The sequence below is a fragment of the Danio rerio genome, chromosome 7 (assembly GCF_052040795.2).
Source record: "Danio rerio strain M-AB ecotype USA chromosome 7, GRCz13ab, whole genome shotgun sequence".
NCBI classification, from domain to species: Eukaryota; Metazoa; Chordata; class Actinopteri; order Cypriniformes; family Danionidae; genus Danio; species Danio rerio.
This window is the reverse complement of record NC_141027.1, coordinates 12,478,856-12,491,463: the sequence shown is the minus strand read 5'-3', so window position 1 is coordinate 12,491,463 and position 12,608 is coordinate 12,478,856. Positions and strand designations below refer to the sequence as shown.

Sequence of the window (12,608 nt, the reverse complement as noted above, 5' to 3'; positions counted from 1 at the left end):
ACATTTAAACTCTCCGTTCCAAAACCTATTATCTAGACTTATGCTGCTTTTAAAGCAACTACATTTTGCAGCATCACATAAAATATATAAAAATGTGCACTAAAAGATGGTGATTTATATAAAAGCATCTATTATTAATGTAATTCATATTTGAATGACCCACATTTATTCTCTTTCTGCACTCAAAAAAGTTTTTTGCTGCTTATATAAATTACATGGTTCAAATGAGCTGAAACAACACAATCATTAACATTAAAAAAGTTCACTTCATTATTTAGTGTTGGGACTACGTGGAGGTTTCCAACTGAGTCGATGTTTCAGCCCTAATTTAAATGTATGGAAATGTGGGTTATAGTTGCACCAATTATTTGTTGATTATTTTATTGATCAGCTTTCTTTCTGAAAGCAGATTTGTGAGGATAGAGAAGCTGCAGATGTAGGAAAGCTCAAAAGTGTTTGGAACGCAGCCAAAGTGTTGTCCATTAGTCTGCAGCTGTCAGACAGGAGAGTGAGGTGAGACAGACAGACAGACAGAAACACAAAAAGACAGACAGATGTACAGACAGGTAGACAGACAGACTGATAGACAGGCAGAGAGACATATGTCCCAACAGATAGATAGATAGAAAGACAAACAGACCGACAAAAAGACAGACAGATGTACAAATAGACAGACAAAAAGACAAACAGATGGATAAACAGACAGATAGAAAGGCAGACAAAAGGACAGCCAAATGTCCCAACAGACAGACAGACAGACAGACAGACAGACAGACAGACAGACAGACAGACAGACAGAGATAAACAAAAAGACAAACATACAAACAGACAGATAGAAAGACAGACAGATAGACAGACAGACAGACAGACAGACAGAGATAAACAAAAAGACAAACATACAAACAGACAGATAGAAAGACAGACAGGCAGACAGACAGATAGAAAGACAGACAGATAGACAGACAGACACCAACAGAGAGAAAGTCAGACAAACAGATAGACAAGTAGACAAAAAGACAGACTGAACAACAGACAAGCAGACAGACAAATACACAAAATACAAAAAATAAAGACAGACTAACAGAGAGACATACAGACAGACAGACAGACAGACAGACAGACATGCAGAAATACAGATAGACAGACATACTGAACGACAGACTGACTAATAGACAGAAAGACAGACACAGACAAAAGAAAGACAGCTATACAAACATACAGATAGAAAGACAAACAGACAGGCTAATAGACAAACAAAAAGACAAAGATATACAACCGACAGACAGGCATATATAAATACATAAATACAGGTAGACTGAAAAACCGACAGACAGACATATATACAAACAGACAGACAAACATACAGGCAAAAATACAGACAGACTGACAAAAAGATAGACAGACATGCAGAAAGACAGACAGCCCGATAGATAGCCATCCAGACAGACAGACCGACAGACTGAACAACTGACAAACAGACCGACAGACTGAACAACAGACAGACAGACAGACAAACAGACAGACAGATAAACAGACTGTCAGACAGACATACAGACAGATAAACAGACAGACAGACATACTGAACGACAGACAGACAGTCCGACTGATAGAGAGAAAGTCAGAAGCAAGAAGACAGACAGCTGTAAAAACATACAGATTGAAAGACAGACAGACAAATATACAAACAGACAGACAAAAAATATAGACAGACATCCAGACAGGTAAACAGACATGTAAAAATAGACAGACAGACAGACAAAGCGACTGAGCAACCGACAGACAGACATACAGACAGATATATCGACAGAACAAAGGACAGATGAACAAACAGACAGACAGACAGACAGACAAATATATCGATTAAACAAAGGACAGATGGACAACTAGACAGACAGACAGACAGACAGACAAAATGACTAAACAACCGACAGACAGACAGACAGACAGACGAATATATTGACTGAACAAAGGACGGATAGACAAACAGACAGACAGACAGACAAAACGACTGAACAATCGATAGACAGACAGACATACAGACAAATATATCGACTGAACAAAGGACAGATTGACAAACAGACAGACAGACAGACAAACCATCTAAACAACCGGCAGACAGACAGACAGACAGACAGACAGACAGACAAATATATTGACTGAACAAAGGACAGATGGACAGACAGACAGACAGACAGACATAAAAAAAATACAGACAGACATACTGAACAACAGACAGACAGACTGAATGATAGACAAAGACAGGCCCAGACAAAAAAAAAAAACAGACAGCTATACAAACATATAAATAGAAAGACAGACAGACAATTAGACATACAGACAAACAGGCTAATAGACAGACAAAAAGACAAAGATATACAACAGACAGACAGGCATAATTACAGATAAACTGAAAGGCAAACATACAGACAGTCAGACAGACAGACAAAAAGATAAACAGACAGACAGACACACAGACAGATAAACAGACTTACAAAAATACAGGCAGACAGATAGACATACCGAACGACGCACACAGACTAACTGATAGACAAAAAGACAGACACAGACAAAAAGATAGACAGCTGTGTACGCATACAGATAGAAAGACAGACAGACAAATAGACATACAGACAGAGACTGATAGACAGAAAAAAAGACCAAGATATATAAATATACAGACAGACAGACAGACGTACAGACAGACGGACGGACGTACAGACAGATAGACAGACAGACAGACAGACAGACAGACAGACTCTTGAAGAAATTTGTTATTGAGAATCTGAAATCTGAAAATCTCCCTAACGTCAGACCGATACTTTGAGCTCAGCCACAGCTTCTCTTGCTGTGAGGTTCATTAATATCTGAGATTCTCCCTCTCTGAACATTGTTTTCCCAGTGGATCTGTTTGTTTGTTTGCTTGTTTTTGAACAGTTTTTCCGTTTAGATTATTAACACGACAAATTAAATCTCTTTTGAAATCACATTATGATCTCAGTTACTTCTAATAACCACAAGTTAAATTAAAATGAATAATTAGCACAATTTAGAATATTTAGAATAATTAAATACAGGCAGTTTATTACTGCATATTGGAGTTTTCAACAAGATGTTCTGTTCAGTCAGTGATTGGTAAATATTTTTACACATTTGGCATTGTATATTTGTTTTTAGTCATTTTTATTATAAACGTTTAGAAATTATACTTGTATATTCATAGGTATAAATCCATGTAATAGAACTGTTGCAAATACAGTTGATGTCAAAACTCATTATTCCAAAGTGATAATAATTGCATTACTTATAACTTTGTATTTTAATTTAATTGGTACTTTTTTGTTGTTGTTTTTTTTTGTTATTACTTGTCATTTCTTTTTTTCATTTTTAATTAATTAGTTAATTAATTAACAAATTTTTTATTTATCTATTTTTTTATTTTTTTTATTTTTTTTACTTATTTATGTATTTATTTATATTTATTTCCATTTGTTTATTTTTTTATTTTTTTATTTGTCTGATTTTTATTGCATATCTTATTTTGTTTTACATTTTTATTTTGTTGTGTTTATTTATTTATTTAACTTTATTTATTTATTCATTTATTTTTATTAAGTTAGTTAGTTTTGTTTATTTTATTCATTTATTTGTTTGTTTTTTATTTTATGTCTTATTTTGTTTTTTAATTTTTGTTATATTTATTTATTTTATTGTGTAATTTTGCAATAATTCATTCATTCATTCATTCAGCCAACTTATGCAGCATATGTTTTAGGCAGAGGATGCCCTTCCAGCTGCAACCCATCTCTGGGAAACATCCATATACACTCATTCACACGCATACACTACAGACAATTTAGCTTACTCAATTCACCTAAAGTGCATGTCTTTGGACTTGTGGGGGAAACTGGAGCACCCAGAGGAAACCCATGCAAACACGGGAAGAACATGCAAACTCCACAAAGATACGGCAACTGACCCAGCTGGGGCTTGAACCAGCGACCTTCTTGCTGTGAGGCGATCGTGCTGCCCCTGTGTGTCTTATTTTGTTTTATATTTTTATTTTTTGTTATGTTTATTTATTTAATTAATTATTTTTCTTTTTGTTTATTTTATTTATGTATTTAGTTTTGTTTGTTTTTATTGTATGTATTTGTTTTATATTTTAAATTTTTATGTTTATTTATTGTATGTCTTTTGATGAATATTTTGTATTTTTGATTTTAATTTAATGCTGTGTTTGTTTGTTTACTTTATTTTGTTATTTTATTTATTCAATTATTTGCTTGTATTTTATTGTGTGTCTTATTTTGTTTTATATTTTTTATTTTTTGTTAAGTAAATTTATTTATCCATTTATTTATTTATTGTATGTCTTTGTTTTATATTTTGTATTTTGTATTTTATTGTTTATTTATTTATATAAACTCTTGTTCTAATCATTTGTTGGTGAAACACAATATTTTAATTTATTTTTAATGATGTATAATTAGTTTTTATTTCGTTTTTAATATTTTATTTTATTTAGTTTCGTTTTGGTCAATTTTTAAGAGAAACATTACACATTCAAGCAAGATAACTCTTTTCAATAACATATTCGTGTGACTGCATCTTTTCCCGCTTAAAAATGTTACGTCTTTCTGGCAAGACATCCTTTTTTATGTGTAATTACTTCAAGTGATTTGTTTGAGAACATGAATAAAAGGTTCCTTTTTTTCATGCCAAGTCATGCCAAACATAGTCCCGTCTGCTCATGAATCAAACTCCTTATCCAAGAAAGAAGACATGCGAGTTCAGGCACAATTTTGCCACATAACAGGAGGTGTTTGTCATTTAGAAATCCAACACTTTCCTCCTCACACGTGTTTTACATTTGCAGGCTTTGCATTAATCCTACATATTTTCTTTGAAAGAAAGGTTCACCCCAAAAAGAAACTACAATTAATAGAATCACCATTATGCCGTTCCAAACCCAAAGAGCATCCTGAAGATTATTAAGAGTAAGATTATTTTATTTTATTTTTATTAGCTAGGTTGCTACCGAAGGTGGTGTTAGTGAGGCCAGCAGGGGCACCTAACTTGCTATCTGTGTGGGTACTAATGCCCCAGTATAGGGAGGGAAACTCTATACTGCTCAGTGAGCACCGTCTTTGGGATGAGACGTTAAACTGAGATCCTGACTCTCTGTGGTCGTTAAAAATTCCAGTATGTCCTTTGAAAAGAGTAGGGGTTTGACCCCGGTATCCTGGCCAAATTTGCTCATTGGCGTCTGTCCATCAGGGCTTCCGGACCATCTCTATATCATAATTGGCTTCGTCTCCTCTCCACCAATCAGCTCTTATGGGGTCTGGTACAATATGGCTGCCGTCGTGTCATCCAGGTGGATGCTGCACACTGGTGGTAGATGAGGAGATTCCCCTTTAATGTGTAAAGCGCTTTGAGTGTCTAGAAAAGTGCTATATAAATGTAAGGAATTATTATTATTATTATTATTATTATTATTATTATTATTATTATTATTATATTTTCAGACAGATTTAGTCAGAATGTCTATGAAAAAAATACATAGCTAATAATGAGGTTTAGCGAATTATCATATTTGACCAGTAGGTGGCTCTATTATCTTATTGATGTGTTGATATGTCGAAGCTGAGCAAAAATCGATAAAAAATCAACAACTTTTTTTTCCTTTTGCCAGCATGGTGAAGTTGATTTACTACAGTACTTTGGTAAAAATTAGACCAACAGAATAGGAGTCAGAAAAACTAGATTTAAAAATTTAGTTTTCAACATAATTCAAATAATTATCATGAGCAGTCTTGGCAAAAGGCAATTTTTTAAATCATTTTCCTGAAATGTAGTGCTGCTGTAAATGTAGATTGCGACCAATACTTCATTGCGGTCTGTAATATATTGACCTTATTCTTCACGTACAAGCTGGCACAACAATTGGAATCTTTTGGGCTCAAGACTTCCGGTTTCATCCAGTTTCATTGATTTCCAGACTTTAAAAACAGCTTGCCTGCTGCTTGATGCTGCAAAAAAGATATTTCCTTATTGCATTGTTCTGCTTTTTATGTATAGTCATGAACACTTGTTTGTAGAGCAAGTAGTTTGACCGTTTTCTGCCATTTGTTATTCCTAGTCATTTCTTCTATAGGCAATTAAGTAGGAAGTTCAAAAAACAATTGCAAAAACAAGTGCACTTCTGCATTGCAGAATAAGGTCAATAGCATATACCCCTTAAATTCCTGAAATGATAAAACAAGTCGATTGTTTTTGTATGCTGCTCCAAATATAAAGAGATTGAAATGATTTTTAGAAGTTCTAAGCTAAAATATCCTGAAATTCAATTTTGCATTTCTCCTGACCACTAGATGGCGCTGTGTAGAAACTGTGCACACAACCTCAAGTCATGATTTTTAACACACGCACCAATTTTGGTCTGCATACAGTTAAGCATGGCAGAGATATTGCCTCAAGTCTTTAATTCATTTAAGTGGACTTTATTCGAGAATTTTGTGAAAACTGGAGCAATGACCTAGGAGGAGTTTTTTTTCCCTCCTCGAACGTTTAATTGATGCAATACATTTTCATGATGATAAATAATGTTTTCTATGTGTAGTTGCATTATTTCAAGTACTGCTTGTGATATTTGGTGGCACTACAGGAAATTAGTTAAAAGAGAAAAAAAATGCCATTTAGATTTATGGTCCGCCATTGGCATACAGGCAGAAGAACAAGACTTTCAGTGCTTGACCCCTAAATATGTTAAAATTAGAAACAAAAACAAAAAAATACACTCATCTGCCACTTTATTAGGTACACCTGTCCAACTAACGCAAATTTATAATAAGCCAATCACATGGTTACAACTCAATGCATTTCGGCATGTAGACATGAGCAAGACAATCTGCTGCAGTTCAAATTGAGCATCAGAATGGGGAGGAAAGGTGATTTAAGTGACTTTTAATGTGGCATGGTTGTCTGTGCCAGACGGACTGTTCTGAGTATTTCAGAAACTGCTGATCTACTTGGGCTTTCATGCACAACCATCTATAGGGTTTACAGAGAATAGTTCGAAAAAGAGAAAATATCCAGTGAGCTGCAGTTCTGTGGGCGCAAATGCCTTGTTAGTGTCAAAGGTCAGAGGAGAATATCCAGACTGGTTCAAGCTAAAAGAAAGGCAACAGTAACTCAAATTTCCACTCGTTACAACCAAGGTTATGCAGGAGAGCATCTCTGAACGCACAACACGTCCAACCTTGAAGCAGATGGACTACAGTAGCAGAAGACCACACCGGGTGCCACTCCTGTCAGCTAAGAAAAGGAAATTGAAGCTACAATTCACACAAAATTGGAAAATGGAAGGTTGGAAAAATGTTGCCTGGTCTGATAAGTCTCAGTTTTTTGCTGCAACATTTGGATAGTGGGGTTAGAATTTGGCGTCAGCAACATAAAAGCATGGCTTCATCCTGCCTTGTATCAACGGTTCAGGCTGCTGGTGTTGGTGTAATGGTGTGGGGGATATTTTCTTGGCTCTCTTTGGGTCTATGGATGCCTAATGGAGCATTGTGTCAAGGACACAGCCTACCTGAGTATTGTTGCTGACCATGTCTATCCCTTTATGACCACAGTGTACCCATCTACTGATGGCTACTTCCAGCAGGATAACACACCATGCTATAAAGCGTGAATCATCTCAGACTGGTTTCTTGAACATGACAATGAGTTCACTGTATGGCCTCCACAATCACCAGCAGTCAATCCAATAGAGCACCTTTCATATGTGGTGGAATGGGAGATTCACATTATGGATGTGCAGCTGACAAATCTGCAGCAACTGCGTGATGCTATCATGTCAATATGAACCAAAATCTCTGAGGAATGTTTCCAGTACCTTGTTGAATCTATGCCACAAATGATTAAGGCAGTTCTAAAGGCAAAAGGGGGTCCAACCTTGTACTAGTAAGGTGTACCTAATAAAGTGGCCGGTGAGTGTATATTGAATTGCAATATTATTTGATCACAGTCGTAGTAAATACAAAAACATGCTGACTTTCAAAAGCATTGAACAATCTCACCAACTCAAACTTTTGAAATGGTTAGTGTATGTCTTTAGATGTAATATCAGCTACTCATCAATGCCAAAACTTGAGAAATCTTAATCACAAACATCTGTGTGCTTTTTCACCCGTAATTCTCTTCAAATCAATCAAGTCCACGCTCAACTCGAGCCTGACATGCTTGTAAAAACTCTCCACTGCCTGCTTTTTCATCTAGACCTTCCCACACGCCAAATATAAGGCCGTCTGCCATCAGAGAAACCCAGAAACCTCGACCCGAGAGCCAAACCCTGAGCCATGTTCTACTGTGAGACTTTACTGCAATACCACAGTCATCGACAGCTGTGATAATACGGTTCCAGATCAATAAATGGTTGCTTACATAAATATTTCATTGTCACATGGAGATTTATGCTAAGCTTTATTAGCTGTGTTTAGGCTTTGGGAGGGTTAGACTCAAACTAGCTCTGTCATTTTGGAGATTCACTCTATATGGATCGTTGAAATCAGTGAGCTGTTTACTGGAGACTCAGTCTGACTGAATCATTTGAATCAGTGAGTTGTTTACCAGAGACACATTCTGAATGTGTCCTTTGAATCTGTGTGTTGTTTATTGCTGAGACTAACTCTTAATGGATCATTCGAATCAGTGAGTTGCTTACTGGAAACTCAATCTGAACAGATCAATTGCATCTTTGAGTTGTGTATTTGAGACTCATTCTGAACAGATAGTTTGAATCAGTAATTTGTTTACTGGATATTCAGCATGAACGGATTATTTGAATCAGTGAGTTGTTTATTGGACTCCCACTCTGAATGGATCATTTGAATCTGTGAGTTGTTTGTTGGAGTCTCACTCTGAATGGATCTCCTGAATCAATGAGTTGTTTTCCAGAGACTTGCTTCTAACAGATTGTTTGAATCATTGAGTTGTTTAATGGACACTCGCTCTGAACAGATCATTTTTAATTAGTGAGGTGTTTATTGGAGGCTCACACTGAGCAGATCATTTGAATCAGTGAGGTTTTTTTATTTATTTATTTGTAGACTCACTCTTAATGGATCATTTGAATCACTAAGGTGTTTATTGTAGTCTTAGACTGAATGTACCATTTGAATCAGTGAGGTGTTTATTGGAGATTCACTCTGAACAGATCATTTGAATCAGTGAGTTGTTTACTAGACTCAGTCTTACGGATCATTTGAATCAGTGAGTTGTTTAATGGAAATTCGCTCTGAATGGATCATTTGAATCTGTGAATTATTGAAGACTCACTCCGAATGGATCATTTGAATCAATTAGTTGTTTACTAGAGACTCACTCTTAACAAATGATTTGAATCAGTGAGTTGTTTGTTGGAGACTCGCTCTGATTGGATCATTTGAATGAGTAATTTGTTTACTGGAGACTCAGTACGAATGGATCATTTGAATTAATGATTTATTTACTGGAGATTCACCAAGATCAAATCAGTGAGTTGTTTATCGGACTCTCACTCTGAATAAATCATTTGAATCTGTGAGTTGTTTATTGGAGTCTCAAACTGAATGAATCATTTGAATCAGTTAGTTGTTTATTGGACACTCGCTCTGAATGGATCATTTGAATCAGTAAGTTGTGTTTTATTGGAGATTCACTCTGAAAAGATCACCTAAATCAGTGAGTTGTTTATTGAATCAACAAGATAAGCTGAGCACGGGCAGAGGCGGAGTTGAAAACGAAGCTGTCAAGCCAGACACTTTGGGGCTCAAAGTTGCCGCAGTCATGATAACCGATCACATGGCTTGATCATTTATTGATTTATTGCAACAACAGCAAAAGATTTATAGTACAAATAATACAGAATATAGTCAAGCTATAGTTCATTTTTAAACAAGGGAATTATTAATCAAATTTAAGTAGCCTATATAACAAACGCATGAGAAATAAAGGGAAAACGAGAGGGCACATAAAACGGAAATAAATATCTACGAATAGGCCTATTAAACACAAAACATTAAGCACAAATTATAGGAGTTGAAACATCAGTCTTTAAGCTACTAGATGTTGAATGGTATGTCAATACTGTTCCAGTTCTTGATTTACATTTGTAGATATAATACTTTCCAAAAATATATAATATTGTAAAACCCAAAACATGGTGTTTTGATTAAGTCTTAAACTATGAAAACGATTATTTGGAAAGTGAAAGAATTTTTTTTAAAAGCACTTTAATACAAACGATTGAACAAAATAAATGAGCTACACTAAATATACATTTCCCAGAAAGAGCAAGGTACATCAATGTCACTTTTAGGATTTCTGCATAAACGGCTTAACAGGAAATAAAATATTTTATAATCATATATTTTTATATTTAATAAAGTATGTTTTACTTAATTTGCTAAGAAATCTTTATAGGGGTGTCAGGATGAATGATGATAATTATTTTATTACAAGTCTGTAATTTGAGTTAATATTTTGGTTATTTACTAAAATATATGATTTAAATTGTTTATGGAGCTGAAGTGGTCTGTATGAAAAAGGCTGAATAAACCTGTGCAAACAATATAGTCATTATGAACATTATTTAACAAGGGATGATACTGCAGTAAAATAGTTGTAGTTTTTTAATAAGCATGATGTGTACAGGATAGAAATGGTATAAAAAGTTAATTGTTTTAAAATTAGTGAGACGGAAGTTGTCCAATCATAAACCCGAAACTCACGTGGTTGTTGTCATGTGGGGAACGTGGCCAGTCGTATAATATCGATGTTGTCATTGCAGCTTCAGCAGTCGCTCTTCAGATGCTGCACCGGCTGAATCAGTCGTCTGATCTCAGAGCGCTGTCGCGGTACTTTGATGCCACATGTGACAGTCACATGGCAGCTTCAATCCACACAAAATTTCTAACTGGCATGCATCACTTTAAGACAGATTTCAATCGATCTGTGCAGCGCTGCATGAAGTCGATATCACCTAGAGACTCAGGCTGCATCCGAAACCGCCTACTACTCAGTAGATACTGCATTTGAAGTTAAACGTACTGCTCGGCCGTTAGAAAAGTATGTTCTATACAGTATGAATGTGAAAAGTATGAATTGAATTCGGACGTACTACATCCGCCATTTTGTCATGGTCACGTGACCTACCTGCGCCAATTGCGTCGCGTTACTCCTATTCATGAATTCGCTTGCGGGGCATCACTGGATAGAGCAGCGTGCATGGGATGTGCACTCCAGAATCTCGCCGGAAGTAGTAAGTCATCCGGGTACTTCTTGCATACTGATTTTTAAAGTCTATGAATTTGGACATACTACTCGGCTCGCATACTGATTTTTGCGTACTATATAGTATGGAAGGGGCGAGGCAGTGGCACAGCAAGAAGGTAGCTGGTTCGAACCTCAGTTGGCGTTTCTGTGTGGAGTTTGCATGTTCTCCCTGCCTTCCGGTTTCCCCCACAGTCCAAAGACATGTGGTACAGGTGAATTGGGTAGGCTAAATTGTCCGTACTGTATGATTGTGTGTGTGAATGTGTGTGTGGATGTTTTCCAGAAATGGGTTGCGGCTGGAAGGCATCCACTGCGTAAAAACTTGCTGGATAAGTTGGCGGTTCATTCCACTGTGGCAAACCCCGGATTAATAAAGGGACTAAGCCAACAAGAAAATGAATGAATGAATATAGTATGGAGGTATGCGGTTTCAGACGCAGCCACTCTCTTAACAGATGAATTGAATCAGTGAGTTGTTTGTTCGAGACTCGCTCTGATTGGATCATTTGAATCAGTGAGTTGCTTATTGAAGACTCGCTCTGATCGGATTATTTGAATCAGTAAGTTGTTTATTAAAGACTTGCTCTGAATGGATCGTTTGAATCAGTGAGTTGCTTATTGAAGACTCGCTCTGATCGGATTATTTGAATCAGTAAGTGGTTTATTAAAGACTTGCTCTGAATGGATCATTTGAATCAGTAAGTTGTTAATTAGGACTTGCTCTGATTGGATCATTTGAATCAGTGAGTTGTTTATTAAAGACTTGCTCTGATTGGATCATTTTAATCAGTAAGTTGTTCATTGCAAACTTACTCTGAACAATTTGAATCAGTGAGTTCTTTACTGGACACTCACTCTAAATAGATCACTTGAATCAGTGAGTTGTTTACCGGCCACTGATCCTGTATGGATCATTTGATTCAGTGAGTATGGTTTGAATTACTCTCATCTCTCCACTCACATTTTCTCACTTCAAATACGTTTTAGTCAGCTGCATTCAGGAAATGTAGTAGAGTAAAAAGTACAATAATGTGTTTAGGAATCTAGTCTAGCAAAATAAAATACAATATACTGATAACGGTACTTTAAATATATACTTAAGAACAGTAGTTATGTTACTGTCCACCACTGCCTTCACTAAGAATTGTTACCCAGTGATGATACTACATTTGTTCATATCAATAAAGGTTTCTGCTGAAACCCGAGTGTCCCTCGATACTGATCTCGCACTTGGCTTACTTTCTCTTTTTTTGTCATCTCTGATTCAACACTTTCATCCAAAACAGTTTACA

The 12,608-nt window shown here is 35.9% G+C and overlaps 1 protein-coding gene across 1 annotated transcript in view; it reads left to right on the top strand.

Annotated features, from left to right (window-relative positions):
- adamtsl3 (ADAMTS like 3) overlaps nt 1-12,608 on the top strand; it is a 403,073-nt gene that overhangs the window by 287,171 nt on the left and 103,294 nt on the right. The gene's annotated exons all lie outside the window — the stretch shown is intronic.